Source organism: Myripristis murdjan, chromosome 24 (assembly GCF_902150065.1).
Source record: "Myripristis murdjan chromosome 24, fMyrMur1.1, whole genome shotgun sequence".
Lineage (NCBI taxonomy): Eukaryota > Metazoa > Chordata > Actinopteri > Holocentriformes > Holocentridae > Myripristis > Myripristis murdjan.
In genome coordinates, this window is record NC_044003.1 from 1,599,988 (window position 1) to 1,616,092 (window position 16,105).

Genomic DNA, 16,105 nt, shown 5'->3' on the forward strand with positions numbered 1-16,105 from the left:
ATGTCCCAGCCGGCTAACTATTGTCAGTTACTCTCACATCCAGCTCTATTCCTGACTATTTTGAAATTGCTAGTATCCAACCACTCCTCAAAAACCCTCTCTTGATCCAGCAGGATTAAAGAATTGTAGACTGATTTCAAAACTTTTTATGCAAAATGCTTTATGGACTCCCCCTGTTGCAGACCAACTCTAGAACCTGTTTGCAGGCCATAATATTTTGGACAAATGTCACTCTGGCTTTCAGCCCCAGTGCAGCACTGAGAGTGCCTTGCTGACATTCTCACTCAGGCTGATGAAGGTGAACTCTCTGTCCTGATTTTACTTGATTTAACCGCTGCCTTTGATACCATCGACCTTGTGCCATTTTGCTTGATAGGTTGGAACATTGGGTTGGCATTTCTGGAACAGCATTAAACTGGTTTGTTCTTACCTGAAAAATAGATATTTTAATGTTTGTATCAATGCTCCATGTTACTAAGCTAAGTACCTTATAAATTATTGTAACTCCGTCTGTTCATGCCTCAGCCAGTCTGCTTTAAAACCTTTTTAGTTGCTTCAGATTATTAACTAGAACGAGCTGTGGGTTCCCTAGTAAACTGTAAGATTATATTGATTGCATATAAAGCTCTACATGACCTAGCCAGTTACATCTCTGATCTCCTTTTCTCGTCCAGTCTCCTGAAATCTCAGCCTTTTATTCATTCCCCGCTCTAAATGCTGAACCAAGGATGTCCTGTGCAGTTTTAGCCTCAGCTCTTTGAAATAATTTTCCTCAACAAACTCATTTTCCTGCATCCCAGGACTGTTTCAAGCAACCTCATAAAACTTGTTTTTATAGGCCTTTCTGTAGATCTCTATCGAGGGTGTTTGTATTGACTTTGGATCTATATGTCTTCTCTGTCTGTGCTCTTTTTTATGTATGTTTTTCATGTGTTTGTTTATCCATTGTATTTGTTTTTATTTTGCACATGTTGAATGACTTTGTAACTGTGTGTAATTAAAAATGATATTTAATAAAGCTTTACTTATTTACTTACTTCCACAGTGTTTGTGCTTTAATGGCAACAAGTGAGGTCGTGTCCGACAGTGTGTAAAATACTCAGACAACACAGCACCTGGATTTCCTCAGAAAACTGAACTCCAGGTCAATCAATCAGCTGTACGTTGGCTAACGTTAGCATTTGATAGTGTCACCTGATCCGACAGGAAAGCAGCAACTGAACAGTGAAATCTGAACATGGTGACTCGTTTCTTAAAGTGTGGCAGTGAAAGCCCTAACCCTGTTGAGCAGGGTAACGTTAGCAGGGTAACGTTAGCAGGGTAATGTTAGCAGGGTAACATTAGCTGTTCTGCTGGACTCAGGAACGTTCTGTCACGTTCTCACTGGAGGTAGCAGTTGCTGATCAATCAGGAAGCAGCAGAGTGATGAAGCTTATTGTCAGATTCCCTACGTTTATTTTATATTAAACCAGAACACAACAGGAAAGTATTTTCCTTCTGATAATAGCATTTGAGCTTCCCACCTTGAGCGTGACATAAGAGGAAAATGGCGCCGTGTGAAAATACTCTGTTGAATCCACAGTCACTGTGAACATAACAGCCTGGTTTGGAACAGGAGGCAACATTCACACAGGACCAGCAGCAAAATCACTGGACAGGACCAGGAGCCACCAGGAGCATCGACAGGAAACCAACCGGGAGTGAAGGATTTGCAAATCTGTGACACTCTACTCTCAGTTTTTCTCATAAATTTGTGACTTACTCTTTCATAAATTTACCACTTTTCTCTATGAAATCCTGAGTTTTTTCTTGGAATATCATCTCTCCATATCACTTCTCTATATCTCTATATTCCTTCTATATCTATACATACCGATATATATACACTATATTACCAAAAGTATTCGCTCACCTGCCTTTACTCATACTATGAACTGAAGTGCCATCCCATTCCTAACCCATAGAGTTCAATATGATGTCGGTCCACCTTTTGCAGCTATTACAGCTTCAACTCTTCTGGGAAGACTGTCCACAAGGTTGAGGAGAGTGTTTATAGGAATTTTTGACCATTCTTCCAAAAGCGCATTGGTGAGGTCACACACTGATGTTGGTCGAGAAGGCCTGGCTCTCAGTCTCCGCTCTAATTCATCCCAAAGGTGTTCTATCGGGTTCAGGTCAGGACTCTGTGCAGGCCAGTCAAGTTCATCCACACCAGACTCTGTCATCCATGTCTTTATGGACCTTGCTTTGTGCACTGGTGCACAGTCATGTTGGAAGAGGAAGGGGCCCGCTCCAAACTGTTCCCACAAGGTTGGGAGCATGGAACTGTCCAAAATGTTTTGGTATCCTGAAGCATTCAAAGTTCCTTTCACTGGAACTAAGGGGCCAAGCCCAGCTCCTGAAAAACAACCCCACACCATAATTCCTCCTCCACCAAATTTCACAGTCGGCACAATGCAGTCTGAAATGTACCGTTCTCCTGGCAACCTCCAAACCCAGACTCGTCCATCAGATTGCCAGATGGAAAAGCGTGATTCATCACTCCAGAGAACGCGTCTCCACTGCTCTAGAGGCCAGTGGCGGCGTGCTTTACACCATTGCATCCGACGCTTTGCATTGCACTTGGTGATGTGTGGCTTGGCTGCAGCTGCTCGGCCATGGAAACCCATTCCATGAAGCTCTCTGCGTACTGTACTTGGGCTAATCTGAAGGTCACATGAAGTTTGTAGCTCTGTAGCAATTGACTGTGCAGAAAGTCGGCGACCTCTTTGCACTATGCGCTTCAGCATCCGCTGACCCCTCTCCGTCACTTTACGTGGCCTACCACTTCGTGGCTGAGTTGCTGTTGTTCCCAAACGCTTCCATTTTGTTATAATAGAGCTGACAGTTGACTGTGGAATATTTAGGAGCGAGGAAATTTCACGACTGGATTTGTTGCACAGGTGGCATCCTATGACAGTTCCACGCTGGAATTCACTGAGCTCCTGAGAGCGGCCCATTCTTTCACAAATGTCTTGTTTCACAGTCTGCATGCCTGAGTGCTTGATTTTATACACCTGTGGCCAGGCCAAGTGATTAGCACACCTGATTCTGATCATTTGAATGGGTGAGCGAATACTTTTGGTAATATAGTGTATAACAAACATTATAGCTGCTGTGCAGCAATGGTTGGGGCCAGGCAAGTTTAGGCAATTCTGAGCAACAAGTAGAGAATAGGAAGATGAAAAGAAAGGTGGCATTCTTTTGTGCATTTTGTATCAGCTGAGGCTTGAACTCACAGTTTCTGGCATAAAGGCCAAGGCTCTATCTCACTGAGCTAATTGGCAAATGTCATTTCATGTGAGTCTTCACAAATTGACTAAGACAGTCACATGACAGCAGCCGCCTATGTATGGAAAGGCAGATTTCAAACCACTGTAAAAAAAAAATAAAAATAAAAAAAATAAAAATAATTAACCACGACAAAAATCTGACAATGATGATCTGGCATGGGACTGGACCTTTGTGCAAAGTTTGGTGAATTTTCGCACGTGGGAATGTTGCACAAGCTGAGGCTTGAACTCACAATCTTTGACACCGAGGCCTGGCCTCTATCTCACTGAGCTAAAACTTCACATGCAGCTTCACAAACTGACTGAGCCAATCACTGACCTACAGGACAGCAGCCAGCCATGCATGGAAAGGCAGATTTTAAATAGCTGTCAAAAATTCAGTTATTAAGACAAAAATCTGAAAATACACATATTGCATCTAGACAGCATGGAGATGTTGATCATTTGCTTTTAACAGTGATTGATTTGCTCCATAAGTGGAAAAACTGATGTTTAAAAATGCCATTTTTACATTGACTCCAATTGTTCACATGAGAGCAAAATTCAAAATGCTGTCAAAAATTCAGTTTTTGAGATATAATTTTGAAATTTGCCACACATCATTTACCATGACTCTAGAATTTTGTCAATTTTTTTCATGAACATTGAAGATTTATTTAGCAAGAACTTGCAGGTATATGTTTACAGTACCATTTACAGTCAAACATTTTGATGCCTTATAGGCTCAGTTTTTGATAAATCAAAAATCTGAGAAACAACGTTTGTGTAGGACAGTCTGAAGATGCTCTGTAGCAAGTTTGGTGTCAATTGAGCAAAAATTGTGGGAGGAGATAGATTTAATAAGTTTTACAGTTTTTGAAAAAAAAGGGAGTGATGGACTTCATAATTTGCAATAGGTTTGAGTGCACAAAAGTTTCTTCAGTATTGGGGCTACAGTTTGGTGAAAGTTGTGAAGTTGTAGCAAATATGGTTGATTTGTTATGAATTTTCAAAGTTTTGAACTTTAGAGGCTTGCTATAGCGCCACCATCAGGACTATTGGCTTGAGTTTGCAGCTGAGGTAATCTGGCATGGGACTGGACCTTTGTGCAAAGTTTGGTGATTTTTCACCCATGAGAAGTATGATTTCCTCGGAAAAAGAAGAAAGAACACCTGGGAATACAATAGTGTAATAATCCGGATTTTAGGGGCAAACGAGCTTGGGCGGTCCTCACACTTGTGAAACAGATGGAATTAGAGAAAAAAGTCCTGTTACCCTCTGTAGTTTAGGTAGATAAAGGTCTCAGTCACATTTGAGTAAAATAATCTTATTTCTATAAATGTCATAGAATCTTTTTAAAAAGATATTTTATTTTCACTTATAACACCACGGACAACTAGAGGTCGGCGGACCCCCGGTTGAGAAACACTTTTAAACTGTCTTAATATAGGGAGTAATACACAGTAGACTGGTAGAATAATACACAGAATAACCCAGACAGTGACTGGCGAGGTGAAAGGAGAATTATTCAGTCGGCAGCAACCGACTTATAAAGTTTCCCCCGCAGCGCCGAGGTGCGCTCCTGAGGGTTTAAAGTGCGTCACAGTCACACACCTTCTACATGAAACTAACTACATCCTCACAAACAGCATCAACATGGAGGAAAATACAACAAGGAAACATAGATTTACCTACTGCCGTCTCTATGTAATTATATTAGCAACACAGGCCGATATGTAATATCTAACATCTGAAACAACAACATTTCAGTTTTCACAGAACTAAGTAAATAAACAACAGGTTCTTACTTAAAGGTCAGGGACTCACAGCGAAGGGAAAATATGATGCACCGAATTCACCTTCACACAAACTCATTACTCTAGCGGGCCAAACTACTAATTATGTATTTAATTAAGGAAAACATGGCCTACATTATATTTTCTGAGCACTCTTTTGTACAGAGACAGTTTCACAAATCTAGGGTTACCGTCTGGAGTGGGGGAGGGGCAGTGAGAGAAATGGTCGAGCGAGGTAGACAGTGAACAGAGAGAGCGAAAGTAGACAAAACAAACGTTTTGAGAAGGTTTTGTCTACTTTTACTAAAGTGGACTCACTCACTCACACACACACACACACACACACACACACCCCGAGCGGCCTGTCCTCACCTGCAGTGAGAGCGGGGAGTCCAGTGGAGTCCAGCTGCTTCACAGTCTCTGCTCTGCTCTCCTGTTCACTTTCTGACTGCTGAGCACTTTCACACAACTCCCATTAAAAAGAGTCAACTTCCTGTTTCCACACAGCGGCTGCTAACACAGGACACTTTGGAGTCAACTGGACAATCTGCACTTTGAGCACAGAGGGAGCGGCACGGCGGATTCAGAGCAGGACGAGGCTCTGCTTTCACTTTCCGGTTCTGTTTACGGAGCAGGAGCGCCACCAAGTCCAGACAATATAAACCTGAACACCACGCCTCTCACCTGGGAGACACAGATGGATTTCAAATCTACTTTTCCTTCTAAATGGTGTATTATTTTATCAGCCATAACTTTGTAGGCCTACTAATGAACGTGCAGTCACTCCTGCCACCAAGTTGCTGTTTGAGTCAGTGATGTGAAATTATCAGCTTCTTCATGCTGTGCAAGGGCGTAGGTTTGATTTTGACATTGGTGGGGACATAAAAGGTCTCCAAGGCGGCGCCTCTGAAAGTTGATGATTTTTGCATTTATGACTGCAATGTCACGTCATGTAGAGCTGATCAAACAAGCAAACGATCATAATTAGAAAAATAAAAATATTCAGGGATTGACAATGTTTATACTGCATATCTGAATATCTATACTGACTACAAGTATTTAATAATTCTGTATTGCTGTAAGTTAAAGAGAACTAAAGAAAGACAAGCAGGCTATTTAACAGAGTTCTTGTCTTCAGTGCAACTGTGCATCACACTGTACATCAACAACACCATACAGAAACATGAATAAAATAAAATATAATATAATATAATAAATGTTTGACACTAAATATCTAAATAGAAACAGATTAGTGTCCATTGCCTTGCTTTTTATTTGAAAGAGCCAAGCACATGCCTACGCCGGTCTGTAACTACTACCTGTCACCTGACATAAATATATTGATCCATGACATATGAACAGTGGGACAATATAGCATGCAACAACCATAGATTTTTCATGGTATGGTTATAGACTAGATGTAGAAAAAATTCTAGAGTATAGAAAAACCAGTATTATGTGTAATTATTATGTGTAATTTATTCCACACCAATATGGATGTATAAAATCACATGAACATTTGTAATCTGAGGTTTTACTGTATTTTCCTCACAGACTTTCTTTGTTGGTGTTTTTCACACAGTTGCTGCCTCTCAGCACACAAATGATACATGAAAATAATACATAAAATAACAAAAAAAAAAAAAAAAAAAAAGTGTATCTCTTTGGCATTAAAGTAAGCTTTTTTAAATAAAAAAAAAAACCTGTATTGTTGAGGCTCTACAGTTCTATAAGCTTGACATTTTAAATCCTGGTTAATAAAAAATGGATAATTCCTGCTTCCCTAGAGACAACAATGTGCCTGATAAAAGCTCTCATTTCAAAGAAGCATGCTGAACTATTGTTCTAACTGCCACCTGACAAAATAAACAGTGAAGAAAAACATCAATAGCTCAGTTGACTATTATTGTTATCACCATTATTATCAACTCCTCATCAGCAATATAATAGATAAAGTGGGCCTGTTTTCTTGGAGTAACTTCCACTTTGACTTCTAAAGAAACTTCTTATGTCCACTTTTCTTTTTTTGGGACCCATCCTGGCTGTGCCTTATTACCAAACACACACACACACACACACACACACACACACACACACACAAAAAAAAAAAACACACACAAACACAGGAAACTCAGTCAACAGAGTCTCAAGGTTGGAACCAATTCTGTATCTCCCGACTGTGAATCTGAAAACTGAAAAAAAAACAAAAAAAAACATCTGTTTTTATCATCAGTTTGAAATAATTACCCATGATCCACAGAGTGCCGTCCGTCTTTGAATTGAATAGATCCATAGACCAGTCACTCCTCATGGACACACAGCTGGGCTCAGGTCCAGGTTCAGGTTCAGGTTCATGTTCTCCAGACAGAGTGGTTCTAGAGACGGGGAACCTCCTCTCTCTCTTCCCAGCCGGTTCCATAGCAGAGCCAACACCTTGACACAAACACAGCGGCTGATTGATGACAACAAGCTTTTCCATGACAGGATGTGTGCTGTCTTCCTGTCAGCACCATGTCACATATACAGAGTGGACGTAATCCAAAGATTAAAAGGTGATAGCCCAGAAATTGAGGTCCACATACCTCGTTCCACTTTACCGAGGGAGCTCATCATTTATAAAGCTGAAGGTGCCGTCTGGGGAACCATCTGCCTCCTAATAACAATAAAACAAACTTAAACAGACTGCAGCAACCTACTCGATATAAAGATAATATATAAATACAATACACAGTCAAAAAAAAAAAGAAGAAGAACTTACTCAGAGAACCACAAATCCAAGGAGGAGGTGACTGAGATGCTCAGGTGAGGACACGCACAGGTCGAGCTTACGGGGCTCAATAGTCTCCTCCCCTTTATACCTTGCTCCCTCAACAAAAGACTGGCCACTAGGTGGCAGTCAGAGATCATTTATTGACGTTTGATAAGCACTTGAAATAATAAAGAAGAAGGGAGTCCAGACAGAACACAGAGGAAGCAATTTACTGTTATTCACACAATATAAACAAAAGGAACGCCACTCCACCAGTCTCTCGAGGAGAGAGAAGAGCCTCTCCATCCTCTGCCTGCTCTCTCTCTCTCCTCTCCTACGCCTCCCTCTGCTGCCTCATGTCCTCCCTCAAGAGGTCCAGCAGCTCGTCTTCCCTCCTCCTCCTCCTCTTCCTCAGTGGCCCCGGGACTGGCTCGTCCTCCTCCTCTTGTCCCTCTTCATCCTCCTCCTCCTGCTGACCCACCGCGGCAGCTGGCCCTGGTGTGTCCTCAGGGAGAGAGGCTATCAGGACGGGGGGGCGATAGACGGCCTCTGTCCCAGCAGATCATCCATGAGGTCAAACCAGGGCCAGGCCCCCTCTCCTGTCCCTGGGTATTTGCAATCCTAAGGCAGTGGAAATCATTCACGTCAGTAACTTTCAGAAAAGTATGTATTTATTTGCGTGGTTAAAACAAATATAAGATCGTTTCCACATCATCATTCAAATCTGCACCTACCTTATTTTTTTATTATTATTATTATTATTTTTTTTTTTAGGTTATCCCATTTTTTCTTGGGGCTTCACCCTCCCCAGCAGGCCCATCTTCTCCAGTATGATTCTAAACACAGAGAAACAAGAGAAAAGGTAAGCACAAGGTCACATGAACACGAGGATGCAAGGATTTACAAAAAGTGACATCAGGACACTGACAAATGGCCTGTTCATTAATGTCTTACCTCCACCCGACTGCCGCTGACTGTTTGGCCCCTGTAAATAAATGCTGGTTCTCTCCTCTCAGCCTGATGAACCTCTCTGCCTGCTCCTTGCTCCCTAAAACACAATAAAACTGTTTTGTGTTACAGCAAAAGAAAAAGGGTTAAAATATTTTTTAAAAAAAACCTTAATGATTGATTTATCTATCTATTTATTTATTTACTCACCCCAAACGTTTTACTAGACTTTAAAATTTACAGTCTGTAAAAATAAAATAAATTTTATTTTAAATCAACATTTTTTTTAATGCTGATTTCCAGCTCATTTTCCTACTTTAACAGGAAACCTGTCTCCGTCTCGGTTCCAAAGAGTTCAACTGAGTTTAAAGGATTTCTGCTCCTCTCTGTCTGCTGCCACAAGGTGGCGTCCTAACACCACACTGATCCACTCCTTCATCCCAGCACTTTCAAAACCATGAGGGAAAAAAAGGCAGTCAGTTGGTTTAAAGTCGCCTCAAAGAGCCAAAATTAGAACGGTTCTTTGTGGAACCAGCAATGGTTCTCAAAAGAACTTAAAAAAAAAAAAAAAAAGTTCTTCCAAGAACTTCTTTCAAAACAGTCCTTGGTGGAGCCCGTGGGTTGAAAGAGAGAACCTTTTTTCCCAGCTAAGGATCCATCCACTAAATAAAATGGTTGTTTAGAAGTTGATGGTTCTTCATGGAACCGTCAAACAGCCATGAGTTCTGTGAGGGTTCTGCACAGAACACAGAGGAGAAAAGGTTCATGAAAACAGCAGCTCATTCTCGTCTCTTAAAGGAAAATAAAGGTGTCAAGTGGAACCAAAAGTGGTTCTTCAAGGTGATGCTGTGGGAGAACCATCTCTGATTCCACAGAGAACATAGATAGATAGATAGATAGATAGATAGATAGATAGATAGATAGATAGATAGATAGATAGATATACTTTATTGATCCCAACCAGGGAAATTCTGGTGTTCCAGCAGCAACAGTAGAAACATATAATAAAGTTAAATAAAATAGAATAAAGGTTAAATATATACAATAAAGACTATAAAGACTAAAAACTAAAAATATACATGAATGAATATGAAAATGAAATATGCAGATGGAACTGAAGTATATACATGATTGTATAGATAAGGAGAGTTAGTATGAAACCCCAAGAACCAAGAACCAAGTGGCAGAACTCGACGCCCGGTACTGGGATTCAGGAACTAACTGACCTGATTCAGCCTCTTATGGAATCACCACGTCCCCTCCAGACTGAAAAACAGTGTGAATGTATATTAACCCAGGATGTAATATATGGATAATAAATAATAAATAAAGAGTTAAGGTGCTGGGTGATGGATAATAAATAAACAGTTAAGGTGCTGAGTGATGTATAATAAATAAAGAGTTAAGGTGCTGAGTAGTGGAGTGCTAAGAACAGAACTATACAGCAGACAGATGTGAGTCTCTGTCTGACAGATGTGATTTGTTGTACAGTGTGATGGCTTGTGGCAGGAATGATTTCCTGTATCTGTCCCTTCGACAGTGGAGCTGTAACAGTCTGTTGGAGAAGGAGCTCCGCTGTCTGTCCAGTGTGTGTGTGTGTGTGTGTGTGGTGTGTGTGTGTGTGTGTGTGTGTGTGTGTGTGGTGGAGAGGGTGATCAGGGTTATCCATGATGGATAACAGTTTGTTCAGTGTCCTCCTCTCCACCACAGCCTCCAAAGTGTCCAGTTTGCAGCCGATCACGGAGCCAGCCCTCCTGATCAGTTTATTGAGTCTGTTGGTGTCGCTGGCTCCGATGCTGCTCCCCCAACAAACCACGGCGAAGAAGATTACGCTGGCCACAACAGACTGATAGAACATCTCCAACATCTTGCTGCACACATTGAAGGATCTCAGCTTCCTCAGGAAGTAGAGTCTGCTCATCCCCTTCTTGTACACAGCTTCGGTGTTGGATTTCCAGTCCAGTCTGTTGTTGATGTTGACGCCCAGGTACTTGTAGTTCTCCACCTCCTCCACCTCCTCTCCCAGAATACACAGTGGCTGTGAAGGCTCCTCTTCTTCCTGAAGTCAATCACCATCTCTGTGGTCTTGCTGACATTCAGCCTCAGGTGATTGTGCTTTTGGACCACGGTTCTTTAGAGAACCCTTTCTGTCCTGCCAGAGGAGGATCAGCTCCTCCCCCTGCTGCTTTGTCCTCGTGTCTGTCAGGCTGTTCAGACCGAGGCTCCTCCTCCAGGGGCCAGGATGACACCTTTAATCCTGACAGTGGCAAGCTGCCTGGCCCCTGGTGGCTGCCTGGCCCCTGGTGGCTGCCTGGCCCCTGGTGGCTGTGTGGCCCCTGGTGGCTGTGTGGCCCCTGGTTTCTGTGTGGCCCCTGGTGGCTGCGTGGCCCCTGGTTTCTGCGTGGCCCCTGGTGGCTGCGTGGCCCCTGGTTTCTGCGTGGCCCCTGGTGGCTGCGTGGCCCCTGGTTTCTGCGTGGCCCCTGGTGGCTGCGTGGCCCCTGGTTTCTGTGTGGCCCCTCGTGGCTGCGTGGCCCCTGGTGGCTGCGTGGCCCCTGGTGGCTGCGTGGCCCCTGGTTTCTGCGTGGCCCCTGGTGGCTGCGTGGCCCCTGGTTTCTGCGTGGCCCCTGGTGGCTGCGTGGCCCCTGGTTTCTGTGTGGCCCCTCGTGGCTGCGTGGCCCCTGGTGGCTGCGTGGCCCCTGGTGGCTGTGTGGCCCCTGGTTTCTGTGTGGCCCCTGGTGGCTGCGTGGCCCCTGGTGGCTGCGTGGCCCCTGGTTTCTGCGTGGCCCCTGGTGGCTGTGTGGCCCCTGGTTTCTGTGTGACCCCTGGTGGCTGCGTGGCCCATGGTTTCTGCGTGGCCCCTGGTTTCTGTGTGGCCCCTGGTTTCTGTGTGACCCGTGGTTTCTGCGTGGCCCCTGGTTTCTGTGTGGCCCCTGGTTTCTGTGTGACCCGTGGTTTCTGCGTGGCCCCTGGTTTCTGCGTGGCCCCTGGTTTCTGTGAGGCCCCTGGTTTCTGCGTGGCCCCTGGTTTCTGCGTGGCCCCTGGTTTCTGCGTGGCCCCTGGTTTCTGTGAGGCCCCTGGTTTCTGCGTGGCCCTGGTTTCTGTGAGGCCCCTGGTTTCTGCGTGGCCCCTGGTTTCTGCGTGGCCCCTGGTTTCTGCGTGGCCCCTGGTTTCTGCGTGGCCCCTGGTTTCTGCGTGGCCCCTGGTTTCTGTGTGGCCCCTGGTTTCTGTGAGGCCCCTGGTTTCTGCGTGGCCCCTGGTTTCTGTGAGGCCCCTGGTTTCTGCGTGGCCCCTGGTTTCTGCGTGGCCCCTGGTTTCTGTGAGGCCCCTGGTTTCTGCGTGGCCCCTGGTTTCTGTGAGGCCCCTGGTTTCTGCGTGGCCCCTGGTTTCTGCGTGGCCCCTGGTGGCTGCGTGGCCCCTGGTTTCTGCGTGGCCCCTGGTGGCTGTGTGGCCCCTGGTTTCTGTGTGGCCCCTGGTTTCTGTGTGGCCCCTGGTTTCTGCGTGGCCCCTGGTTTCTGCGTGGCCCCTGGTGGCTGTGAGGCCCCTGGTTTCTGCGTGGCCCCTGGTTTCTGAGTGGCCCCTGGTTTCTGTGTGGCCCCTGGTTTCTGTGAGGCCCCTGGCGGCTGCGTGGCCCCTGGTTTCTGTGAGGCCCCTGGTTTCTGCGTGGCCCCTGGTTTCTGCGTGGCCCTGGTTTCTGCGTGGCCCCTGGCGACTGCGTGGCCCCTGGCGGCTGCGTGGCCCCTGGCGGCTGCGTGGCCCCCGGCTCGGCCTGACACATGTGTGAGGGGGGAGCAACAAAGTGAGCGGGGATCAAAGCTTTTAGCATTCTGCCAATCTGTCCAAGCAGGGGGGGCCAAAAGGCGGTGTGTGTGTGTGTGTGTGTGTGTGTGAGAGTGTTAGTGTGTGTGTGTGTGTGTGTGTGTGTGACTGAGTGTGTGTGTGTGAGTGAGTGTGTGTGTGTGTGTGAGTGTGAGTGTGTGAGTGAGTGTGTGACTGAGTGTGTGTGTGTGTGTGAGTGTGTGAGTGCGTGTGAGTGAGTGTGTTTTTTTATTTTATTTAACCTTTATTTAACCAGGCAAATCATTACGAACAAGTTCTTATTTACAATGATGGCCTGTCAAGAGGCATAAACCTCTTGGGGGAGGGTGGGGGTGGGGGGGCTGTAAAGGAAAGAGGTTTGGTTAGTGGAAACAGGAGAATAAAGTACGGCAAAACAGCATACAGCAAGACATTACACGACAATGCGGACATACAGCAATCAACAACGGTAAGACAGGGTACATGCACGGTAAAGATGACGGCTGTACAGACATACGGTAAGACAAGACAAAAAAAAAAAAAAAAGCGACAACCAGGCAAAACATGCAGCGGGGCACAGAAACCAGCGGAATAAGTACAACAATATAGACAAACACAGAGAATACAAAGACAGGCAGGGTTAAATAATACAAGTAAGATGCAGGGGAAACACCAACAAGGTACAAAACACCAACTTGGAATACGGTGACAACCGTAACCAGGCTATACATCTACACACTACAGTGAAGGACACAACCACAACCATACAATAAAAATGCAGGGGGGCATTTGGACACAACCATGCGGGAAGACAGGTACACAATGAGCAATGTGAAAGAACAGGCCAAGCAGGTTAACAGGCAGGACGACAAGGTAAACTTACAAGGGGATAAAAAATTTAAAAACATAGACTAGAACATGGAATGAGGAATATTTACAACATGAACAACATATTTACAGCATCACAGTGTGACCTGGGCGGCGTCAGCGGGTATAAGCGTACAACGTGAGGTGGGGGCTGAATTGGATGGCGGAAAGCAATTGCAGGTTTCAGTAAGTATGTGTGAGATGGCCTCCTTGAAGGCCGGGATAGAAATGAAGTTGTCCAGTTTTAGGTGTTTTTGCAGAGCATTCCAGTCAGTGGCAGCAGCTGATTGAAAAGATGTATGACCAAGGGAGGATCTGGATTTAGGAGTAGTTAACTGTATGTGCAGGGAGGACCGGGTGTTGTATGTGACGGGGAGTCGGTGCAGCAGACGAGACAGATAGGGGGGTGTGCGGTGAAGGAGGGTCTTGTAGATGAGAGTGAGCCAGTGAATATGGCGGCGGGTGTGAAGAGAGGGCCAGCTTACCAGTGAGTAAAGGGTACAGTGGTGGGTGTTGAAGGGGGCATTAGTGGCAAAGCGGATGGCCGAGTGATAGAGTGTGTCAAGTTTTGCGAGAGTGCCCTTGCAAGCGGATCTGTAGATAGTGTCACCGAAGTCGAGTGTGGGGAGAATGGTCATTTTGATGAGAGTGAGTTTGGCGGATGAAGTGAAGACGTGACGATTTCTGTAAAGGAAACCAAGTTTTGCCTTGACCTTAGACTGTAACCGAGAGATGTGGTGTGAGAAGGAAAGTGTGGAGTCTAACCAGGTGCCCAGGTACTTGTAGGTGGGAACGTGCTCCAGGATAGCTCCCTCACAGGTGGAGATGTTTAGTGGAGACAGAGAGGGGGCACCCTTTCGGTGAAACCACATGGCCTTTGTCTTGGAGGTGTTGAGAGACAGTTTTAGATGAGAGAAGGCATGTTGTACCTGGAGAAAGCTATCCTGGAGCGTGGATTGGACAGAGGAGGGGGACGGACCAGAGGCATAGAGTATTGTGTCATCGGCGTAAAGGTGGATGGATGAATTTCCAGCAGCCAGGGGAATGTCATTAATGTAGATGGAAAACAGTTGTGGACCGAGTACAGAACCTTGAGGGACACCCTTGGTGACAGAGAGGGGGCGAGAGAGTGAGTTGTCAAATCTTACACGCTGTACCCGGTGGGAGAGATAGTTGGAGAACCAAGCCAGAGAGTGATTGGTGACCCCTATACTGCTTAGCCTGCTGATGAGGATAGGGTGGTCAACAGTGTCAAAAGCTTTGGCAAGGTCAATGAATATGGCAGCACAATGTTGTTTGGCGTCTAGAGCCGAGGTAATGTCGTTCAGCACCTTTAAAGTAGCCGTTGTACACCCAAACCCAGCACGGAAGCCAGACTGAACGCCGGACAGAATATTGGAGGTATTAAGATAGGTTGTGAGCTGTTTGTTCACAAGCTTCTCAAAAACCTTGGACACACAGGGGAGGATGGAGATGGGACGATAACTGTTAGGGTCCGACTGCTCGCCACCCTTAAACAGGGGGAGGACAATGGCTTCTTTCCAGTCTGTGGGTATTTCGGCAGTGTGGAGTGAGAGGTTGAAAATGTCGGTTAAGGGTGCTGTAATGATGGGAGCCGCAATTTTAATAAGAAATGCGGGAAGGTCGTCAGACCCAGCTGCTTTTTTGGGGTCCAAAGCGGACAGTTCCTTTAGTACCTCTCCCTCTGTGAGGGGCCGGAGGGAGAAACTGTATGGGGAGGCAAGGGTGGCGGGGTGGTTAGGGGGACTACGGGCGGTGGGTGGCGGGGTGGAGGGGCTTTTGGACTGCGTGGACTCAAAGACAGAACCGGACTGTATGAAATGACTGTTGAAAGTGTCTGCCATAGCAATCTTGTCTGTAATGACAAGATTGTTCGCTTTGAGTGAGAGGGGCAATGATGAGGGCTTGTTCTCTAGTTTTCTGACTGTTTTCCAAAAGGTGCGGGGATTGGAGCGGCATTGGGTGAATTGGGCCTTATAGTAACCAGATTTGGCCTGTCGCACGGCTTGGGTGGCCTTATTACGGAGCTGCCGAAAGTGAAGATGATCACTGGGAGAACTCGATAAGCGAGCTTTTCTCCATGCTGTGTTCTTCTGGTTTAGAAGAGATGTGAGCTCGTGGGTGAACCAGGGGCTGTGACGGTTCTTTATCCGTTGCTTTTTGAGAGGGGCATGCCTATTGACCACAGCACTGAACTGGTCTCTGAACAGGGACCACGCGTCGTTCACAACAGGGACCAGGCTGACTCTGTGCCAGTTAATGCTGGCCAGATCACGCAGGAAAGCTTGGCTGTTAAAGTGCTTTAGCGAGCGTTTGGTGCTGATGGTGATGGGCTTTTTGGCAGTGGTGTTCTTGCGAATGCAGGCAATAAAGCAGTGGTCACTGAGATCGCTGCAGAACACACCTGATTGGTACATATGGGGAGTATTGGTGAGGATCACATCTAGCAGGGTAGCCTTGTCGGGAGAACTGGGGTTGAGCCTAGTAGGAAGACTAATGATTTGATGAAGGTTTAGAGAGTCTAACTGCTGCATAACTTTCTCGGGGGGTTTAAGCATGTCCCAGTTGAGATCACCAAGCAGTACGAGTTCAGACCTAATGAAAGGTGCGAGGGCACT